Genomic DNA, 18,972 nt, shown 5'->3' on the forward strand with positions numbered 1-18,972 from the left:
TCGGGTGCCCATCATGCCCTATCAGGATTGGGGTGTGACACAGCACCCTAACCTCTTTATTCTCTTGCAAAATGATGAAACCACTCTTTCTTAAAATTTTCCATGAGGGCAAATTTGGAATACAAATACTAAAAAAGAAATGGCACAAAATAAAAATAAAAAGAGCTCAATGGGTAATGCAAGATAACCTTGATGGTGCAAAGTAGAACGATCGTTATGACCTCTTTGATATTTCAGGAAGGACATTGAGGTTAACGTACGAGATCTGAACCAGTGTGTTAAAATTTGGACTGCAAAATCTGTGAGATCCATTGTCATACTGTTAGCATTTGTGTGTGAGCAAGAATTGCCTGCTTATACGGTATAGCAAAAAACGGTCTTGTCTGGAACATGGGCACTCAACAGAAATAATGTAGGGAAAGATAATACCAGCCATTTTAACTCAAAGTAGGTTAAAGATTAGTTATGTATAAAAGCAAACATCGATATAAGTAATCTTGCATATGCCATTAAAAATGAATCTGGAGTGGTTTACCGGACCTTCTATGGATTCGATACTTGCCTGCTAAATCTTTGAAAATCATGTCACTTTAATTTGAACCTTGTTGCTAGCTAGTTCCCCTTTTATATTCCTCATAACTGTGTAATAGAAGAAGGAACTTCAACTTCGATTGGCATTCTTCATAAAATTCAACGGAGATTTGTGCTGGTAGTATAAGCCATTTTTATCCACTCTGAGAATTGCAAATCTATATTGAGGCTCATGACACAATAAGTGTGCAAGAAACAAATAATAAGATAATCTAAGTTTTTATTGAAAAAAAAAAAAAAGATAATCTAAGTTTGTTCATTGTCTACATTTCTTCCACCAAACCTTCGAGTAAAAGAAAAAAGAGAGGAAAATTTTATCCCCCGCTGAGTCCAGATCTTCTTGTTCTTCACTGATCAATTTGGAAGCTTAAAATGAGAAAACTACAATGTCTATATATCGTCTTTCTTGAATGGGCTTACGTTGTTGTTAAGAATTTTTCCAATGAGCAGTTCAAGCTGCCTGACTTGAGTTCTCTATCTCTACTGAATTGCGTGGCATTATCTTTTTTTTTCTTTTAATAATTTTGTGCCATTTCTTTTTAAGTATTTGTATTTCAATATTACCCTCGTGAAAAATTTAGAAAAAGAATGGCTTCGTGATTTTGCAAGAAAACAAAGAGGTTAGGGTGCAAATCATAAAAAATAAAAAAAAATAAAAAAAAAACTAAGGATAGTGTCCAAATCACAAAAGAGGACATACGTTAGGGTGCAAAACGCAACGGACTCGCCACTGCCCAATAGCCCAATACCTTCTTTACTTCATTTTTCTCTTAAGTATATTTGTAAACTATTAGTCTTAAAATGTAATAACAAATGTGTATATTTGTGATTTAGTTCAATGCAAACTCTAATTATAATAAAGATGGTCGTGATTCCATTAATATATATTACTATTAATTTTTATATGTATATACTTGAAAGTATGTCAACTAAATTTATAAAAAAAAAAATTAAACTTATTACTAATGTTTTTCCCTCACGCGAAGTGCTGATAGTTTTAGTAATTTTATTTAAAAATAAAGTGTTTCATTTGCTTTTTTACTTCAAAAGTTTGTTTAAAATCTCATCGTCTCCACCGGTCAAACGCTATCGTGATGGTTTCCTCTTTCGTTCCTCTCTCTGTTTCTCTTTTTATTCTCCTTTGTTATTTACATTCCAACTTTTTTATTTTACTTGAGTTTGGTTATTTTTTTTTATTGGACTTTCTTGAGTGATTTTCTCTGCTCAACTATAATTTCAGAGAAAACCAAAATACATTTCGTACTTAGTGATGGATTATGTTTTGAGGACAAACTAGCATTCAAAATGGTAAAGCTAAATTTTATATAGTTCGATTTAAATTTTTGGTGCACCCACTCATTAAAAAAATAATTTACTATATAAGTTTGAACACCCTTAACTAAATTATTGGCTCCGCCACTGGGTGGGATGGGGAGGGAAGTGGGGGTTCTGGTGTGGCGAGGGTGCAATGGTCAAGGGGTGGGGCTTGGGGAGTTGGGTAGGTAGGAGGAGATAATAAACTTAAAATGTTTTTTATGGAATTTGTTTTCTCTATTTCCATTAGAAAAGTACTTTTTTCATTTTTAAAAAATTTGTTTTTTTAGAAAAAATGTTTTCTAAAACATTTTGACCAACCAAATAATGAAAAATTGAAAAATGATTTCTTCCATGACAAATATATATATACTTCCAGTAGAAAGCAATGGGTACGTCTGCACCGTGCATCGGCCTCATGAGTTCAGTAGACTGATGTTTTTGGACCTTGAAGCCCCAATAATTTTCTTCTTTTGAATTTTCTGTGTTAAAAAAAAAAAAGAAGAATCTAACGTTTAGATCTGCAATTAGGTCACATCAAGAAAGGACCAAGAGCAATACTGGGCAGATAGCAGCAAGCCATACAAGTACATTCCATTAACTGAATTTGGAAAAAGATTCAACCGCTTCCATGTGGGCTTCTGGCTAGAAAATGAACTCTCAATTCCTTATGAAAGATCAAGAAGTCATAAAGCAGCTCTAGTGTTCAAAAAGTACAGAGTCTCAAGACTAGAGCTATTAAAGGCCAACTTCGACAAGGAATGGCTTTTGATCAAGAGAAATTCTTTTGTCTATATTTTCAAGACTGTCCAAATAATTATTGTTGCAATAATTGCATCAACAGTGTTCTTGAGGAGTAATATACACATTAGGAATGAAGATGATGGTTGTATCTATGTTGGTGCGTTATCATTTCGAATGATCGTTAATATGTTCAATGGTTATTCTGAACTCTCACTTACCATACAGAGGCTTCCTGTGTTCTACAAGTATAGGGACCACCTCTTCTATCCACCTTGGGCTTTCACTCTACCAAATTTTCTCCTGAAAGTACCAGTAACTGTGTTTGAGTCCTGTTGTAAGGACTGCCACCATATATTATACCATAGGCTTTGCCCCTGAAGCTAGCAGGTAATTCAGCATTCATTTCGAACACCTTTCTATGCTTGAAATTTGAATCTAGGTCGCAAATGTACAACAACAACATGTTCGGTGTGATCCCACAAGTGTGGTCTGGGGAGGGTGGTGTGTACGCAAAATTTACCCCAACCTTTGAGGGGTAGACAAATTGTTTTCAATAGACCCTCGACTCAAGAAAAACATTTCACAAAACAGGTTTGAAAAAAAATACAAGAATAAAGAAGCTGAGATGATAATATTAAAGAAAAAAATATTAACAGCGGAATAGTAAGGATAACCAATGTAAATGGTTGCAAATTTATTGTACTAAATTATTGCATTGATTGCACAGAAGACAGATAAAGCATGAAGAAAATACACAACAATGAGAGTCTTTACTCAAGTCTTTGCTGTCTTTAAAGTCGTAGGTAGCTGAGTTTTGGAATTAATTGTGCTGCTATTCTTTCTTTGCTCAGGTTCTTCAAGCAATTATTGTTGATATTCTTGATCCAACAAATGGCTACTGGATTATTTAGACTCATAGCATGAGTTTGTAGAAAGGTGGTTATTGCACATACTGGTGGATCTCTCACTCTCCTTCTGGTGGTCCTATTGGGTGGTTTTATCCTCCCTAAAGGTTAGTTCAAAAAGACGAAATGCGGTACATGCAAATAATGGTACCTGTTAAACAAGTCATGCATAGTACAGAAACAATAAACCAGTAGAACTAATCCACACATAAGCAAATAAATTGTTAGATAGCAAAGATGAAAGACAAAATGAAAGAGGAGGCAAAAGTAATTGTAAATCCGGAGCGTCAATCGTCATTAACTTTATGACCTATTTCTCAAGCTTCTTCACCTTATTGATTCACTGATAAAACATTGGCTACTTATGACAGGATCCATTCCGATCTGGTGGAGATGGGGTTCTTGGATTTCACCTTTTTCCTATGGGTTCAATGCCCTCACTGTAAATAAGATGGTTGCTCCAAGGTGGATGAGCAAATTGGTATGTTCTGACTACCTTTGCCTGTTCACTTTGATTTTGCCATATTATAAAGCAAAACTATACATAACTCACAAGATAGTCAATATAGAGAAAGTAAACTTCATTCACCATATGTACATAATTCACAGGCCTCAGACAACACAACAAGGTTGGGCGTGCAAGTGATGAAAAACTTTGACGTCTTCCCTGAAAAAAGATGGTTTTGGATAGGCACTGGTGCACTACTGGGGTTCACAATTCTCTTTAACATTCTTTTCACTTTCGCCTTAATGTACCTCAATCGTGAGTTCTTAATTCTCTTTAACATTCTTTTCACTTTCGCCTTAATGTACCTCAATCGTGAGTTCTTACTCCTTTAAAAGGAATAAAATAGTTTTTTCCCATTCAGTTCACAATCTAAGCCTATTAAATGCTATGTTCATCATAACAGTTACAGGGAAGCCACAAGCTATTATATCAAAAAGGCAAGCAAGGAATATGGAAGCAGATCAAGAAGAAGGCAAGGAATCCCTGAGACTTATAACAAATGGAAATAACTCAAGTAAGATGATGAGCTCAATGATGAACATTATCTCTTTTGCGATATGAATATTAATTATAATTACTATGCTTGGCAGGAGAAATGAATTTCTGGTGTATGAGTAATCGTGCTGACTCCAACGGCGTTCACTTAAATGTAGACGCATGGCTCAACGATGCAAATGGTGTTTCTGCAAAGAAAGGAATGATTATGCCGTTTACCCCTATGGCAATGTCCTTCGACAATGTGAATTATTTTGTAAAGATGCCACCTGTAAGAGGCACATTATGCCTGCATATTGTCCTTAAACACTGCATTAAATTATACTCCCTTGTACCAAACACTCTTTTCTTTTTAGTCTGTTCCAAAAAGAATGACACCTTTCCTATTTAGTAGTAATAATTTAACTTCAAACTTCTCATTTTACCCTTAATGAGATAATTTATAGCCACTCAAATATATCTGACTTATTTTAGACTACAAGCTTAAAAAGTCTTCTTTTCTTTCTTAAACTCCGTGCCCAACCAAACACCTTCACATAAATGGGATGCAGGGAGTATTTAAGATATACACAGCTCGAGCTGTGTAACCGAACTAATTAAATTTTGGTTATCACTTTTTTCAGGAAATGAAGGACCAAGCAGTGTCTGAGGACAAACTCCAATTACTTCGTGGAGTAACTGGTGCGTTTGGTCCAGGAGTCTGACTGCAGTAATGGGAGTCAGTGGAGCAATGAAGACTACACTGATGGATGTTCTAGCAGGACGAAAAAACAGGTGGTTATATTGAAGGCGACATAAGGATATCCGGTTTTCCAAAGAAGCAAGGAACCTTTGCTAGAGTTTCAGGATATTGTGAACAAACTGATACACACTCACCTCAAGTAACTGTCCAAGAATCATTGACATTTTCAGCTTTCCTCCGGCTTCCTAAAGAAGTCAGCAATGAGGATAAGATGGTAAGAGACTAATATCTGCTTAAATTACAATAATTTTATAATGTAAATACTAAAACGATGTTCTTCTAAAAACTTTTCCAGATTTTTGTGGATGAATAATGGATTTGGTTGAGCTAGACAATCTCAAGGATGCAATCGTGGGGCTTCCAGGAGTTACTGGTTTGTCAGCAGAACAGAGAAAGAGATTGAGCGTAGCAGTTGAGCTTGTTGCTAATCCTTCGATTATATTCATGGACGAACCAACTTCCGGTCTGGATGCAAGGGCAGCAGCTATTGTTGTGAGAACTGTTAGAAACACAGGGGATACTGGGAGAACTGTTGTGTGTACAATTCACCAACCAAGTATTGATACTTTTGAAGAAGTCGATGAGGTAAACACAAGAACTTGTGAAAACCATAAGATTGTAACTCCACTCTCTCTAATATGTTCTTTTATGTTGTGGATCAGCTGCTACTTATGAAAAAGGAGGACAACTGATCTACGCTGGGCCATTAGGTCAGCCTTCTCAGAAAATTATTGAGTATTTTGAGGTACTTAAGTATAATGTGATGTATATCAAATCACTAAAGAACCCCCTCATTTTGTCCTACTAATTCAACCACATATGCAGACAATTCCAGCTGTTCAAATCCGACTAGGATTTGATTTTGCTGAATACTACAACTCATCAACTTCATAGCAGTAAGTCAAAATGAGCACACTGCTAAATGTACTTGCCACATTCAAAATAAATTATCTAACATGATAAGTGTGGTTGTATTCAGACGAACAAAAGCTCTTGTCAAAGAGTTAAGCACACCTCCTCCAGGAGCCAAAGACCCCTATCTTCCTACACAGTATTCTCAGTCCACATGGGGGCAGTTCAAATCCTGTTTATGGAAAGAATGGTGGACTCACTAGAGAAGTCCAAACTATAATCTTGTTAGATTTTTCATTAGTGTGGCTGCAGCACTCATGCTTAGAACAATTTTCTGGAAAGTTGGCAGTAAACGGTCCGTTTCCAATTTATAGCTAACAAAAGACTCTTTTGAAAGGGCTAAAAGGTGACTAATTACATCTTTATATTGTTTATGTGGTACAGAGAAACTACAAGTGATTTAATGACAATCATTGGGGCAATGTACACTGTACACAGCTGTTCAGTTCGTTGGAATCAACAATTGTTCGACTGTACAGGCAATTGTAGCCGTTGGAAGAACCGTCATTTATCGAGAAGGAGCTGCTGGGATGTACTCAGCATTACCATATGCTATGGGCCTATGGCACAGGTAACCTATGTTAAACTAAATTGAAATTCATAAACTCTCAATCTTCTAATACCAAACATTTTAATAAGGAAAGATGCATAGGGACTATCTTCTAAGTAGTACGTAAATATTGGAGCATATTACCTTATTAAATTTCACAAATCAATTTCATTTATTTGGATTGCAGGTCATTTCTGAAATACCTTACATTATTGTCCAAACGACATACTATACTCTTATAGTGTACACAATGGTGGCCTTTGAGTAATCTCTTCTCAGGTTTCTTCATCCCCAGACCAGTTATAAGTTTAATCATTCTCACAAGTTCAATTATCATGTTAATCTTTAACCTAACCACAATACTAATTCATCTTGTTAACATTTCAGAGAATTCCAAAGTGGTGGATTTGGTATTACTGGATTTGCCCAGTGGCGTGGACCGTCTATGGGTGCCTTTTTTTACCCCGATTTTGGATAACCAATTAAATTTATAAGTGAGTATAGGATATGTGCTTGGCTCTTGATGTGTATTAGATAGAGAAAATATTTATGTGAGGGTTCTTCAATAAAACGGCTAATGATGACAATTCACTATGAATATAAACGTTTATGAACAATGTTGAATACTTGATGGAAGAAACACAATATAAATGGAAACAAGTATCCTTGGCCGGATTAGATATTGAGAGAGAGATTGCATATATGTTTTTCTATTACAAGTGTTCTTGGAAAATGAAGAAGTCAACTCTTACAAAGGAGGGGGATATGCCCTATTTATAGTGTGACATCCATGGGTTTCATCCAATATGAATTAATAAAATAATAATAATAAGGACAGCTCTGCACGGATTTGGTGGGATTAGACTGACGGCGCCGTTTGACACACGCATGGTGGGTAGTTGACCATGACAGGACGCTACTAGCACGTGGCTCGCGTGTAACGGCCACGCGGACCAACGGCTACTGGGACCAACAGCCGTACGGGCCAACGGCTATACGGACCAACGGCCACAAATGCTCGGGTCACCGGGCTTGGTCGTTCCAATGACGAAGAAGGCAGATCAGTCGGTCCCCTCGCTCCACCAGTTTGCCTCGCATCCGGTTTTTACCGTATACAGAAAGCCCCACACTTCCCGGATCTCCGATCTATCGGGAGTAACGGGGAGTGGATAACTTCTGAAACCGGTGGCCCTGTCAGCTCGTCGTTACCTTCTTATTTCTTCGTTTTGAATGTTTGCCATTATTTTTGTCATGATCCTTGGTCCGTTTTAGGACAGGTCGACTCATAGTCGTTAATTCACCGTGCCCGTGGGACTTATCCGATGCTTCATAAGTTCAGATGTCTCCGAATTACAATAGGCATTTTCTTTAGGGTCGGTATTTTTTCAACCTTGGCAAAGTTTTTGATGTAGCAGTCCTCGTTTTGGGGGGAATTTGTCGAGCTTTGGCTTGGGTCATTGTGACCTTGTCGCCTTTGTCAAATTTCGGGCACAATCCTCGATATAGAGTATGTGAGTGGGCCAGTGCTGGAATACGGCGGTTACCATCGGGGCGAAGTCCTTTTAACAGAAAGACACCCAAGATTTTGTTATACCAGCTTTTGATAACTTTGCGTTTGCAAAATGTTTGTACATATGAGAATTTTAATTCCTTCTACCTTTGCTGTAGCAAATATACGACGGGACACGATTCGTTACGATCGTTTGGTCCTTACATCGAAGGCTATGGCCGGTGACCGGGCCTTAGTTTTGCCGTAGGAAATGCTAAATGGGACACGATTCATTATGATCGTTTGGTCCTTACATCGAAGGCTATGGCCGGTGACCGGGCCTTAGTTTTGCCGTAGCAAATGCTAAATGGAACACGATTCATTATGATCGTTTGGTCCTTACATCGAAGGCTATGGCCGGTGACCGGGCCTTAGTTTTGCCGTAGCAAATGCTAAATGGGACACGATTCATTATGATCGGTTGGTCCTTACATCGAAGGCTATGGCCGGTGACCAGGCCTTAGTTTTGCCGTAGCAAATGCTAAATGGGACACGATTCATTATGATCGGTTGGTCCTTACATCGAAGGCTATGGCCGGTGACCAGGCCTTAGTTTTGCCGTACCAAATGCTAAATGGGACACGATTCATTATGATCGTTTGGTCCTTACACCGAAACCTAATACAGAAGGTCCGATCTTGATTTTGCCGTAGCAAATATTGGGGGGACACGATTCATTTTGATCGTTTGGTCCTTACACCGAAACCTAATGCAGAAGGTCCGGTCTTGATTTTGCCGTAGCAAATATTGGGGGGACACGATTCATTTTAATCGTTCGGTCCTTACACCGAAACCTAATGCAGAAGGTCCGGTCTTGATTTGTTGAGCTCCTCCGTTCTCCATTAACCGGGGTAAACCTCGATGTGGGTATAAGTCCCCTAGTGCTTATCCGAGCTGCAAGATCAGGCGAGCGCTATCAAGCCCCCACTCGTAGGCCGTGACCCAGAGTTCCCGGTCGTTTGTCCTTATTTTTGTTAAGTAACACGTTGTACTTGTTGCCTCATTAAAAACTTTGTCGAAAAACCCATTTTGGGACAAAACCGTACTAAGGAAAAGAGTGCAACACGCGTTTTCAGACCTAGATCCTAACTTTATCCGGTACTTGACTTCCTGCAAAAATAAAAAGGTTAAACATGAGGTGTCCATACCTTAGCAGTAATATCCCTTCAAATGAGCCACGTTCCGGTTGTTGCACAATCGCTGCCCGTCCACGGATTCCAGCTGATACGATCCTTTGCCCGTTACCTCAGTTATCTTGTACGGTCTTTCCCAGTTCGTACCCAGTTTTCCTCCGTTAGGATTCTTGGTGCTCAAGGTATCTTTTCGAAGCACCAAGTCCCCAACTTAGAAATGTCAAAAATTGGCTCTCCGATTGTAGTACCTTTCCATTCTCTGCTTCTGGGCTGCAATACGGACCAACGCGTTTTCGCGAAGTTCATCCGTGAGATTGAGTTTCACAGCCGTGGCCTCTTCGTTTGACTCCTCGGTGGTATACCTGAACCGGGGACTCGGCCCGTTTATCACCCCCGCCCGGAGAAATGACTCGGGCCATCCCTTGATTTTTCCGACCTGAAGCTTGGTTTTCGAGAGTATGGCCGATACCTTTCCCTCGATGGTCCGGCCTCCGGTTCGTAATTCTTCCGTGATCTCTCCGAGCTTTTGTTCATTTTTACAAGCCCCGGGGGAAGCTCGAGTTGGTCATCCTCTATCCGAATTTTTGACTCGTATCGGTTATGTACATCCTCCCACGTCACAGCCTCGTATTCCAGCAAGCTTTCCTTTAATTTGAACGAAGTCGTCGAGCTCCGAACATTGAGCCCCTTTGTGAAAGCTTGTGCGGCCCATTCCTCCGGAACCGGGGGGAGCTCCATTCGTTCCCTTTGGAACCGGTTGACAAATTCACGCAATAGCTCCTCGTCTCTTTGGGCTATACGGAAAATATCCGCCTTTCGAGTCTGCACCTTTTTGGCTCCGGCGTGTGCTTTTATGAAGGCATCGACGAGCATTTCGAAAAAAGTGATTGAATGTTCGGGAAGATGATCGTACCAAGTCAATGCTCCTTTTGACAGAGTTTCCCCGAACCTTTTCAGCAACACGGATTCGATTTCATCCTCTTCCATATCATTGCCTTTTATAGCACAGGCGTATGAGGTCACGTGTTCGTGAGGGTCCGTTGTGCCGTCATATTTTTGGATATCCGGCATTTTGAACCTCTTCGGGATCAATTTCGGAGCTGCACTCGGAGGAAAAGGCCTTTGGATGTACCTCTTTGAATCCGGCCCTTTCAAAATAGGCGGAGCCCCCGGGATTTGATCCACCCGAGAGTTGTATGTCTCCATCCTTTTTTCGGTCGAGTCCACCCGCTTCGCCAACGTTTCGAGCATTCTCATAACCTCGGTGGATGGACCAGCTCCGGAGCCATGGCTTTCAACCATCCGTGCCTCATCTCTTCTGGGTTCAGCAACACTCTTCACCTTTTCCGGGGTCGTTTTATCTCTTCCGTTTTGCAGATGGGCTATTGCGATTCCCTGTTCGGCAATCGCCGCTCTCTGTTCCTACAACATTTCAAAAATTAAACACAAGTCAATATTATCATTCGGTGTATCCGGTTCTTTCCGGACTTGTGTCCCGGACAAAGTAATTGAATTGTTAGTATTTAAAGGGTCAGTGGGGTTTGGCAATCCTCGTGGCCCCCTGCCTTCATTTTCGGCCACGATCTCGTTGTTGTTGACGTGACCAGATTGCCCACTGTTAGCCATTTGGTCCGTTTTTTCAGAGACGGACAGTAGATGTTTCTGATTTTGATGGGTAAGATAGAGATCAAGATCAAAGACCACTATTATCCTAGCCCCACGGTGGGCGCCAAACTGTTTACCCCGATTTTGGATAACCAATTAAATTTATAAGTGAGTATAGGATATGTGTTTGGATCTTGATGTGTATTAGATAGAGAAAATATGTATGTGAGGGTTCTTCAATAAAACGGCTAATGATGACAATTCACTATGAATATAAACGTTTATGAACAATGTTGAATACTTGATGGAAGAAACACAATATAAATGGAAACAAGTATCCTTGGCCGGATTAGATATTGAGAGAGAGATTGCATATATGTTTTTCTATTACAAGTGTTCTTGGAAAATGAAGAAGCCAACCCTTACAAAGGAGGGGGATATGCCCTATTTATAGTGTGACTTCCATGGGTTTCATCCAATATGAATTAATAAAATAATAATAATAATAATAATAAGGACAGCTCTGCACGGATTTGGTGGGATTAGACTGACGGCGCCGTCTGACACACGCATGGTGGGTAGTTGACCATGACAGGACGCTACTGGCACGTGGCTCGCGTGTAACGGCCACGCGGACCAACGGCTATACGGATCAACGGCCATAAATGCTCGGGTCACCGGCTTGGTCGTTCCAATGACGAAGAAGGCAGATCTGTCGATCCCCTCGCTCCACCGGCTTGCCTCGCATCCGGTTTTTACTGTATACAGCCTTGTCTCACAGTATGGTTCTGTGGAGGATACCATAAAAGTTCCAGGAATATCTATTGACCCTAAGATTAAAGACTACATCATAGATCATTTTGGATATAATCCGAACTTCATAGAACCAGTTGCCATTGTATTGGTTGCTTTTGGTTACTTTTGCATTTTTGTATTCTTACTGCATTAAGACACTGAACTTCCAGAGAGGTAGATAGATCTTAATAGTTACAATGGCTTGTTATTATTATCATAGGTAACCATCGTCTCACAGGAGAGTATGGTAATTGTTACATATTATGCTAAAAGCATAGGATGTAAAGAGCAACCAACAAAGTTGTCCACCTCTATTTGTATGTACATTTGGAAGTTCTGTAAATAACTACTTCTATGGCATTTATAGAAGATTATGGTACAGTCAGACCTCTTAGACCTCTCTATAACAGTCATCCTTTATAACACATTTCACGATAACAGTTGAGTTTTTTTTAGAACTGATTTTCATATTATGTTATGTTATATTATATGTTCTTTATAATAACATTTCGCTATAGCAGCCAAAAAATTATCCCGGCAAACGACCCTATTATAGAAGGTTTGACTGTATTCATCTCAAGCCTTGTTTAATCACGTACTAAAAGTTGTAACTTCGGTCTGTTCCTTGAGAACTCCACCTATGTGAGTTCCGCAAAGTATAGCTTATCTCCAATCCGGGTAAAGAGGGTTGCGGTTATTTGAATAGCCACATTATGATGAATACTCTAAATATGAGGATTCATATAGTCCGTCCATCCAACTAGTTTGATATTGAGGTGTAAAGTACCGATAAAATCTACATCTAGAGGACAATTTATAAACTGTAAATTCCGATCTACTTTTTCTTGCAAAGAAATGTCACCAATTCACCAACATTTTTTGTGTGTGCGCAGTGTGTATATATCCACTAAATATGTTCTGTACAAGTCACATGTAGGTAACCAATATTCAAAGTATATTTGTCAAAATCGAGACAAATATAACCCGACATGAAAGTGGAAGCTATCCCTTCTGTCAATCTTTATCTCTTCATTTCTTTTGATTGGCAAGGGAAACGAGTTGAACGAACTGTCAAGATTGCCACCTAGGCTGAAGGATTTAGATTAAGGTAATATAATCATACAACAAATCAGCCGTCACCAGAGTAACCAACTAGCCAAACAATTATAAAACCAGTTAAAGGAAATCATTTAATATTAGGGTTTCAAATTGCATTTAACGATGACATGTCGCCTCAGTTTGATCCCTATCACCCTAACTCAGAGCAGAAAGAATCAATTCAAAAGCTCAAGGCGCAACTTATAATGCAAATGAAATTATGCAACAACAACAACCTACCAGTGTAACCCAACGAGTGCGGTCTGGAGAAGTTAGAGTGTACATAAACCTTACCCTTATCTTGGGAAGTTAGAGAGGTTGTTTCTGATAGACCCTTAGCTCAAGGAAAAATAATTCAGAGCAGGTCGGAAAAAGAAATAATAGCGGAAGTGAAAAATAAAATTATGCAACATTAGAGCAAATTCAACATTCCATGCAAAGTACCACTATACCCGGCTAATCTGTGATAACGAGTGCTAGATCAGTATCAATATATGTATATAGATTGATACATACTACTAGTTGTTTACACTAGTATTAAGCAATACCTGATTGAAGAGTTGTCAAAAGCCAGCAACTTTCATCCCTAAAAAGCTTAAACGAAGCTTTCAATGAAATAATTTGGTTCTCTTAGTGATCCTGCCATTGAATTCTAATATTACTCATGTTTTCAATAATGGAAACTATGACTTTGGGTAAGGGTGAAAATCATTTACACTCTCAACTTTACTTTAAAAATTAAAGTCCCCCTCAACTTTGAATAATAGACATTCTCCTCCCATTATCCTAATTAACTTTTTAAAATACCTATTTTACCCTTACATTATCAACTTTTGTCTTCTTGTTTTACTTCTTTAAAATCATGATGTTTTTCATTTTTAAATTTATGTAACAAATTTCTTATAAACTATTAAAAAAAAATTATCTAGGCGAAGAAAAAAAAATGTGAAATACTAATAGAGTATATAAGTTAATGATATTCTATAATAAAATAAATTAGCAGTCTAAACAAAAAATTAAATTTATTAAAAATAATCAAAACTTCACTATTTATATAGAAAAATAACAAGTCATAATAACTTTATAAAATATTGTTTTTATGCAGGTAATGCAAAAACAATTAAAAATAGAGGCGAATTTTTGAAATTTATCTATTTATACTGTAAATAAATTTTATTATAATTTGAGAAATATTCCATTAGTGACAATCAAAACTTGTTTATTTATATAAACAATAAGAGAATAAGGACTCGTTTGGCCATAAGAATTATTCGCTTTTTCCCGGATTTTTTTTTCACTTTTTTCAAAAATTAGTGTTTGGCCATGAAAATTTCAAATACAACTTCAACTTGTTTTTCAAGTTTTTCACAACCAAAACAAGTACATTTCAACAAAAAAATAAAATTTAAAAAAATATGGCCAAACACAACTACAACTCCAACGCCAACTCCAAAATTCCAAAAAAAAAAAGTGAAAAAGTTTTTGGTTTCTATGGCCAAACCCCTGCTAAGAGAGATGTGAAACTAGATTAAATAAGAATTCGTAAAAGTATTATTCTACTTATAATGTTAATGAACTTAAATAAGAATTTATAAATAACTAGACTAAATAAAAATATTATATATAATATAAAACTGACACTACTAAAAAAAGGGGAAAAATTGACGACGAAAACCGACGGACCGCGTCGGTTTTTTTAATGAAACCGATGGGAAACCGACCCTTTACGGTTCGTCGATTTTCATAGCCTCGCTGTTTGGAAACCGACGGACCACGTCGGTTTTTTCCGACAAACTGCGTCGGTTACGTGGTCTGTCGGGTTTTATCCAATAATTTTAAAAAATAAAAAAAACCGACGGACTGAGTCGGTTTTTTTAATTTCTAATTTTTGATCTTATATAAAAATATTATATATATTATGAAAAAATCGACGCACTGCGTCGGTTTTTTATTTAAATTTTTTATTTTAAATAAAAAATCGACACAGTGCGTCGGTTTTTTCATAAAATTTAAGAATTAATTTCCAGAAAATCGATGGACTGAGTCGGTTTTCCGTCGGTTTTCTGGAAAATTTACAAAATTAATTTCCAGAAAACCGACGGACTGCGTCGGTTTTCTGGAAAATTTCCAGCATGCAATTCATGCATTTTCTGCAGCCACACCTGCACAGAAACCAGTACCAAAAGCTACTCAAAACTAGCATTAAAATGCTCCAAATCAATTCTAAAAGAGCTACAACACATAAAATCACCCTAAGTAATAATAAAACACATCAAACACTATCTAAACACATCAAATATGATCTAAATAGACCTTCAAAGTTCAGAAATATTTAAATGTCCAACCAAAAGTACCATTAACTAGTTTTAACATAAGTCCATTATTAAATCCAAACTACTACAACTGATCATCCGGTGTCCGGGCTACGTAATCACCGTCATCATCATCTACTGGGTCGGAGGGGGGGAGGGGGGGGGGGGGGGGGGGAGAAGGGGGCACACCAAATTGTCCACATGCAATGTGGCTTTTAACTTATGCCATGAGCGATTCAAGGCTCGCTTTCATAGTGTTACTTTCCTCAACTCTTTTTGCCTCAGTCTCAGCTAATTTCCTATTAAGTTCAGCAATTTGCTGTGCCATAGCTGCGACCTGAACACCATCAACTCCCTCGTCTTGTCGAGAAGACCCTTCACCTCGCAATCCTGACCGAAGGCGACTTAAGTTGTTCCTTGGGCCTAGACCGTACGTTCTACCCTTTTGTACTCCCCCAACTGCTCTACACCAAAAATCTATCTCTAATTCCGGTGGAGGACGGCTCGGATGCTCAGGGGTGAGTTTGGTTGTACTGGTACACATCATCCATAAATTGCGTCTGTATATTAAAAAATGAAACTTAGTATATAACGAATATATCATAATTAAACTTATATATAATTACTTAAATAATAAAATTATCACTTACATAGGAATTACGAGCCCTGTCCTCAACCCATACAGTCGGATCCGACTCCTGCTTCTTCTTTTTTGTGTGGGTCTTTAGGAATAGCTGATCCTGAGTTGGCATCTGTCCCGTAGCTTTTTTCTGCAAAAAAAAAAAAAAAGTTAAACATAAAATTAATAACTCAATAATGATATATTGATCGTAAGTAACTTTAAAAGTATAAAATTACTTACCATTGTCCTAGCCACGTGCCCCTGACTTCTTGCACCCACAGTGTGCAAAGAGCCACCTTTCTGGGATGCACGGGCAGCCTTTGCCTGCTCAGACTTGGCGATAAACTCAGGAGTTCGCCAATATGCCATAAGTTTCTCCCACTGTTCAGCGTTTAGCCACTGGGGCATCTTCATATGCCTTCTAGCCCTCGAAAACCAATCAGACAACCTTGCACTCCCCTTCCTCTCAAAGTTTGCAGCAACCCTATCATTGTCCATTGGATCCCATGTACAATACATCTGCAAATCAAATAGCTAATGTTAGATGATTTATATAAAAGTAAATTCAAGTTATGAAATGTATAATAAGATGCATACGTTAAACTCTCTAAACATGGCCTGTCGAGTATCATATGGGATTTCACCTCATGAAGTATAAAAATGGTCGCCATAAAGCCTCCGAACAACATCCAGCAAGACTTTTGTAGTGTCGTGATTTGGATAGAACCTGCAGTTAAAAAATTTAATGCATATTAGATTAAGATGAAAAAAAAAACTTTAGGAAAACTTAATAAAAGACAATCTTACCCAACTCCCTCAGGCATGATGAAAATCCGACCCATCGCATCTCTATCTCCCGGATGTAAACCATGATATATCGGTGCCTATATAGGAGCCGGTGCAGGTGCAGGAGCAGGAGCAGGTGCAGGTGCAGGAGGACGAAGATGGGTCTGAGACAGGCTGGATGGCAGTGACTCAGGCTCAGAGCTGCTATCTCTAAGGCGCAAATTAGATACACTTGGAGGTGTACCATTTGGAGAAGGAGAAGGAGAAGGAGACAAAGTGGCCGATGTGCTAGGATATCTGCCACGTGGTAGGCAATACATAGGTATAGGTATAGAAGTAGGATAGGTAAATGATGCCGGCTGAGATGGTGCCGGCTGAAAGACCCACTGACCAGACTGGGCCTGCATAGAAGAGCCAGGCATAAAAAAAGGAGGTGGAGTAGACTACATAAGTGGAGCAGACGGAATGGACTGACTACTAGTAGCTGTAGCATCTATAGGTCTCTTATCTTTTCTCTTACTAGTACCTCCAGCTCTACCTCTACCTCGACCTCTACCTCTACCTTGATCACTACCACCTGATGACATCTGCATACATAAAATTAATAACTCAATAATGATATATTGATCGTAGGTAAAAATTTAACAAGTATAGAATTGTGGTATTATCAAGTATAGAATAAACTAACATGCAACTAGTTATCCTCCCACTCATGCTCGCTTGTTTCATTTTCATCAGATGATTCTTCCTCATCGCTTGTTTCAGGTCCATCAGTCGTTTCTTCCTCAACATTTTCTATGATAGTTATATCATTTTCATCAACTTCTTCTAATATGTGTTGAGGATGTTCCAAACTATTTTCTAACTATGTGTCAATCGTTTGATGAACAACTGGTACATCATTTTGATACGCCACATCTAATGCATTATCGACCTCAATCCTCCCTACAGGCTTAGTCTTTATAACCACCCACCAATCAGCCTTATCCCTACGCAAAGGATATGGAGCATAATACACTTGCTTAGCATTTTGTGCAATTATAAAGGGATCATAGCGATTGTATTGTCTTGTGTATTTGACTTCAATTACGTTATGTTGACGATTCACCCTTGTACCTCTTTGGCTTGGATCAAACCACTTGCACCGAAATAATGCTATCATCTTCTTAAGGTAACCTGGATACTTAAGTTGTATGATCTCCTGCAGCACACCGTAATAATCAACAGTTACACTGCTACCATTAGCATCGCCTTTAATGCACACTCCACTATTATTCTTCTTCTTATATTGAGAAACTTCTTCGGTTTGAAACTTGTAGCCATTAACAATGTACTTATTCATTGTCCTAACTTCATTGCCTGGTCCAAGAGCTATATCTTTCACAAATCCTATATGATAAACCTAGATAATAAGGAGGAAAATTAAAATTCAATAACTTCCAATGGGAAAACATAGAATATATGGCTTCATCGCCCTCAAGTTCTACGAAGTAACTGTTCGACATATGCAAGATTTTCATTAGTTTCACCCTTATCAGTTACCCATTTAATTCAGTAACATAATTCGACACTCACCGAATATATACTTGAATTTCAGGGCAATTGAGCAAAACATGTGTCACAGCTGATTGCCTCTCTATACTACTCAGGGTTCGTTTTAGAGGCGTTTTAGAACCTCGTCTTGGTTGATTAAAGATGGACATTGGTGGGTAGTTAGGATCAACCCCATCCTCATCATTACGGTTGGGCCTATTTCTCATACACGACACTTGCTCTCCGAAATAATATGAACAGAAATTCACTGTTTCCTTTGCAAGATACGCTTCACAAATAGATCCTTCAATGTTAGATCTCTGCTTAGCCAATTTTTTGCATTTGCCAATAGTCGATGTTATAGCCCGTATTTTGTACGTTCGGATATTTCGAGATAGTCGTGGTAAGTTAAGGGCAAGACCATTTTCAAAAATTATTTTAATGTATAAGTTGTTATGAATATTATTAGTATAGAAATATGGAGAAAGGCTAAGGGTAAAAAGGAAAATTCGCAAAATGGTTCATGGTAATATTGTGGAAGGCTAGGGGCAAAATGGGAATTTCACAAAAAAGTTCAAGAGAGCTCTTGGAGAACCCCTTGGCCGTGTGACATATGTATATATATATATATATACATGGAAGGGTGATGACAAAAATAAAATAATTAGTCATCTTTTATTTTAATGTTTAAGAATCTTCAAGAAAAGGGTCATGTGTTCACTTGGTATTGGAAGGAGATATATATATATATGTAGAGAGATGACCAAAGTAAGACCAT

General features: G+C 38.3%; 1 pseudogene; it reads left to right on the plus strand.

Moving 5' to 3' along the window:
• LOC132601703 (ABC transporter G family member 35-like) overlaps window positions 1-12,073 on the plus strand; it is a 51,208-nt pseudogene extending 39,135 nt beyond the window's left edge.
• The last annotated feature ends 6,899 nt before the right edge of the window (window positions 12,074-18,972 follow it).

The sequence above is a fragment of the Lycium barbarum genome, chromosome 7 (genome assembly GCF_019175385.1).
Source record: "Lycium barbarum isolate Lr01 chromosome 7, ASM1917538v2, whole genome shotgun sequence".
Classification (NCBI taxonomy): Eukaryota; Viridiplantae; Streptophyta; class Magnoliopsida; order Solanales; family Solanaceae; genus Lycium; species Lycium barbarum.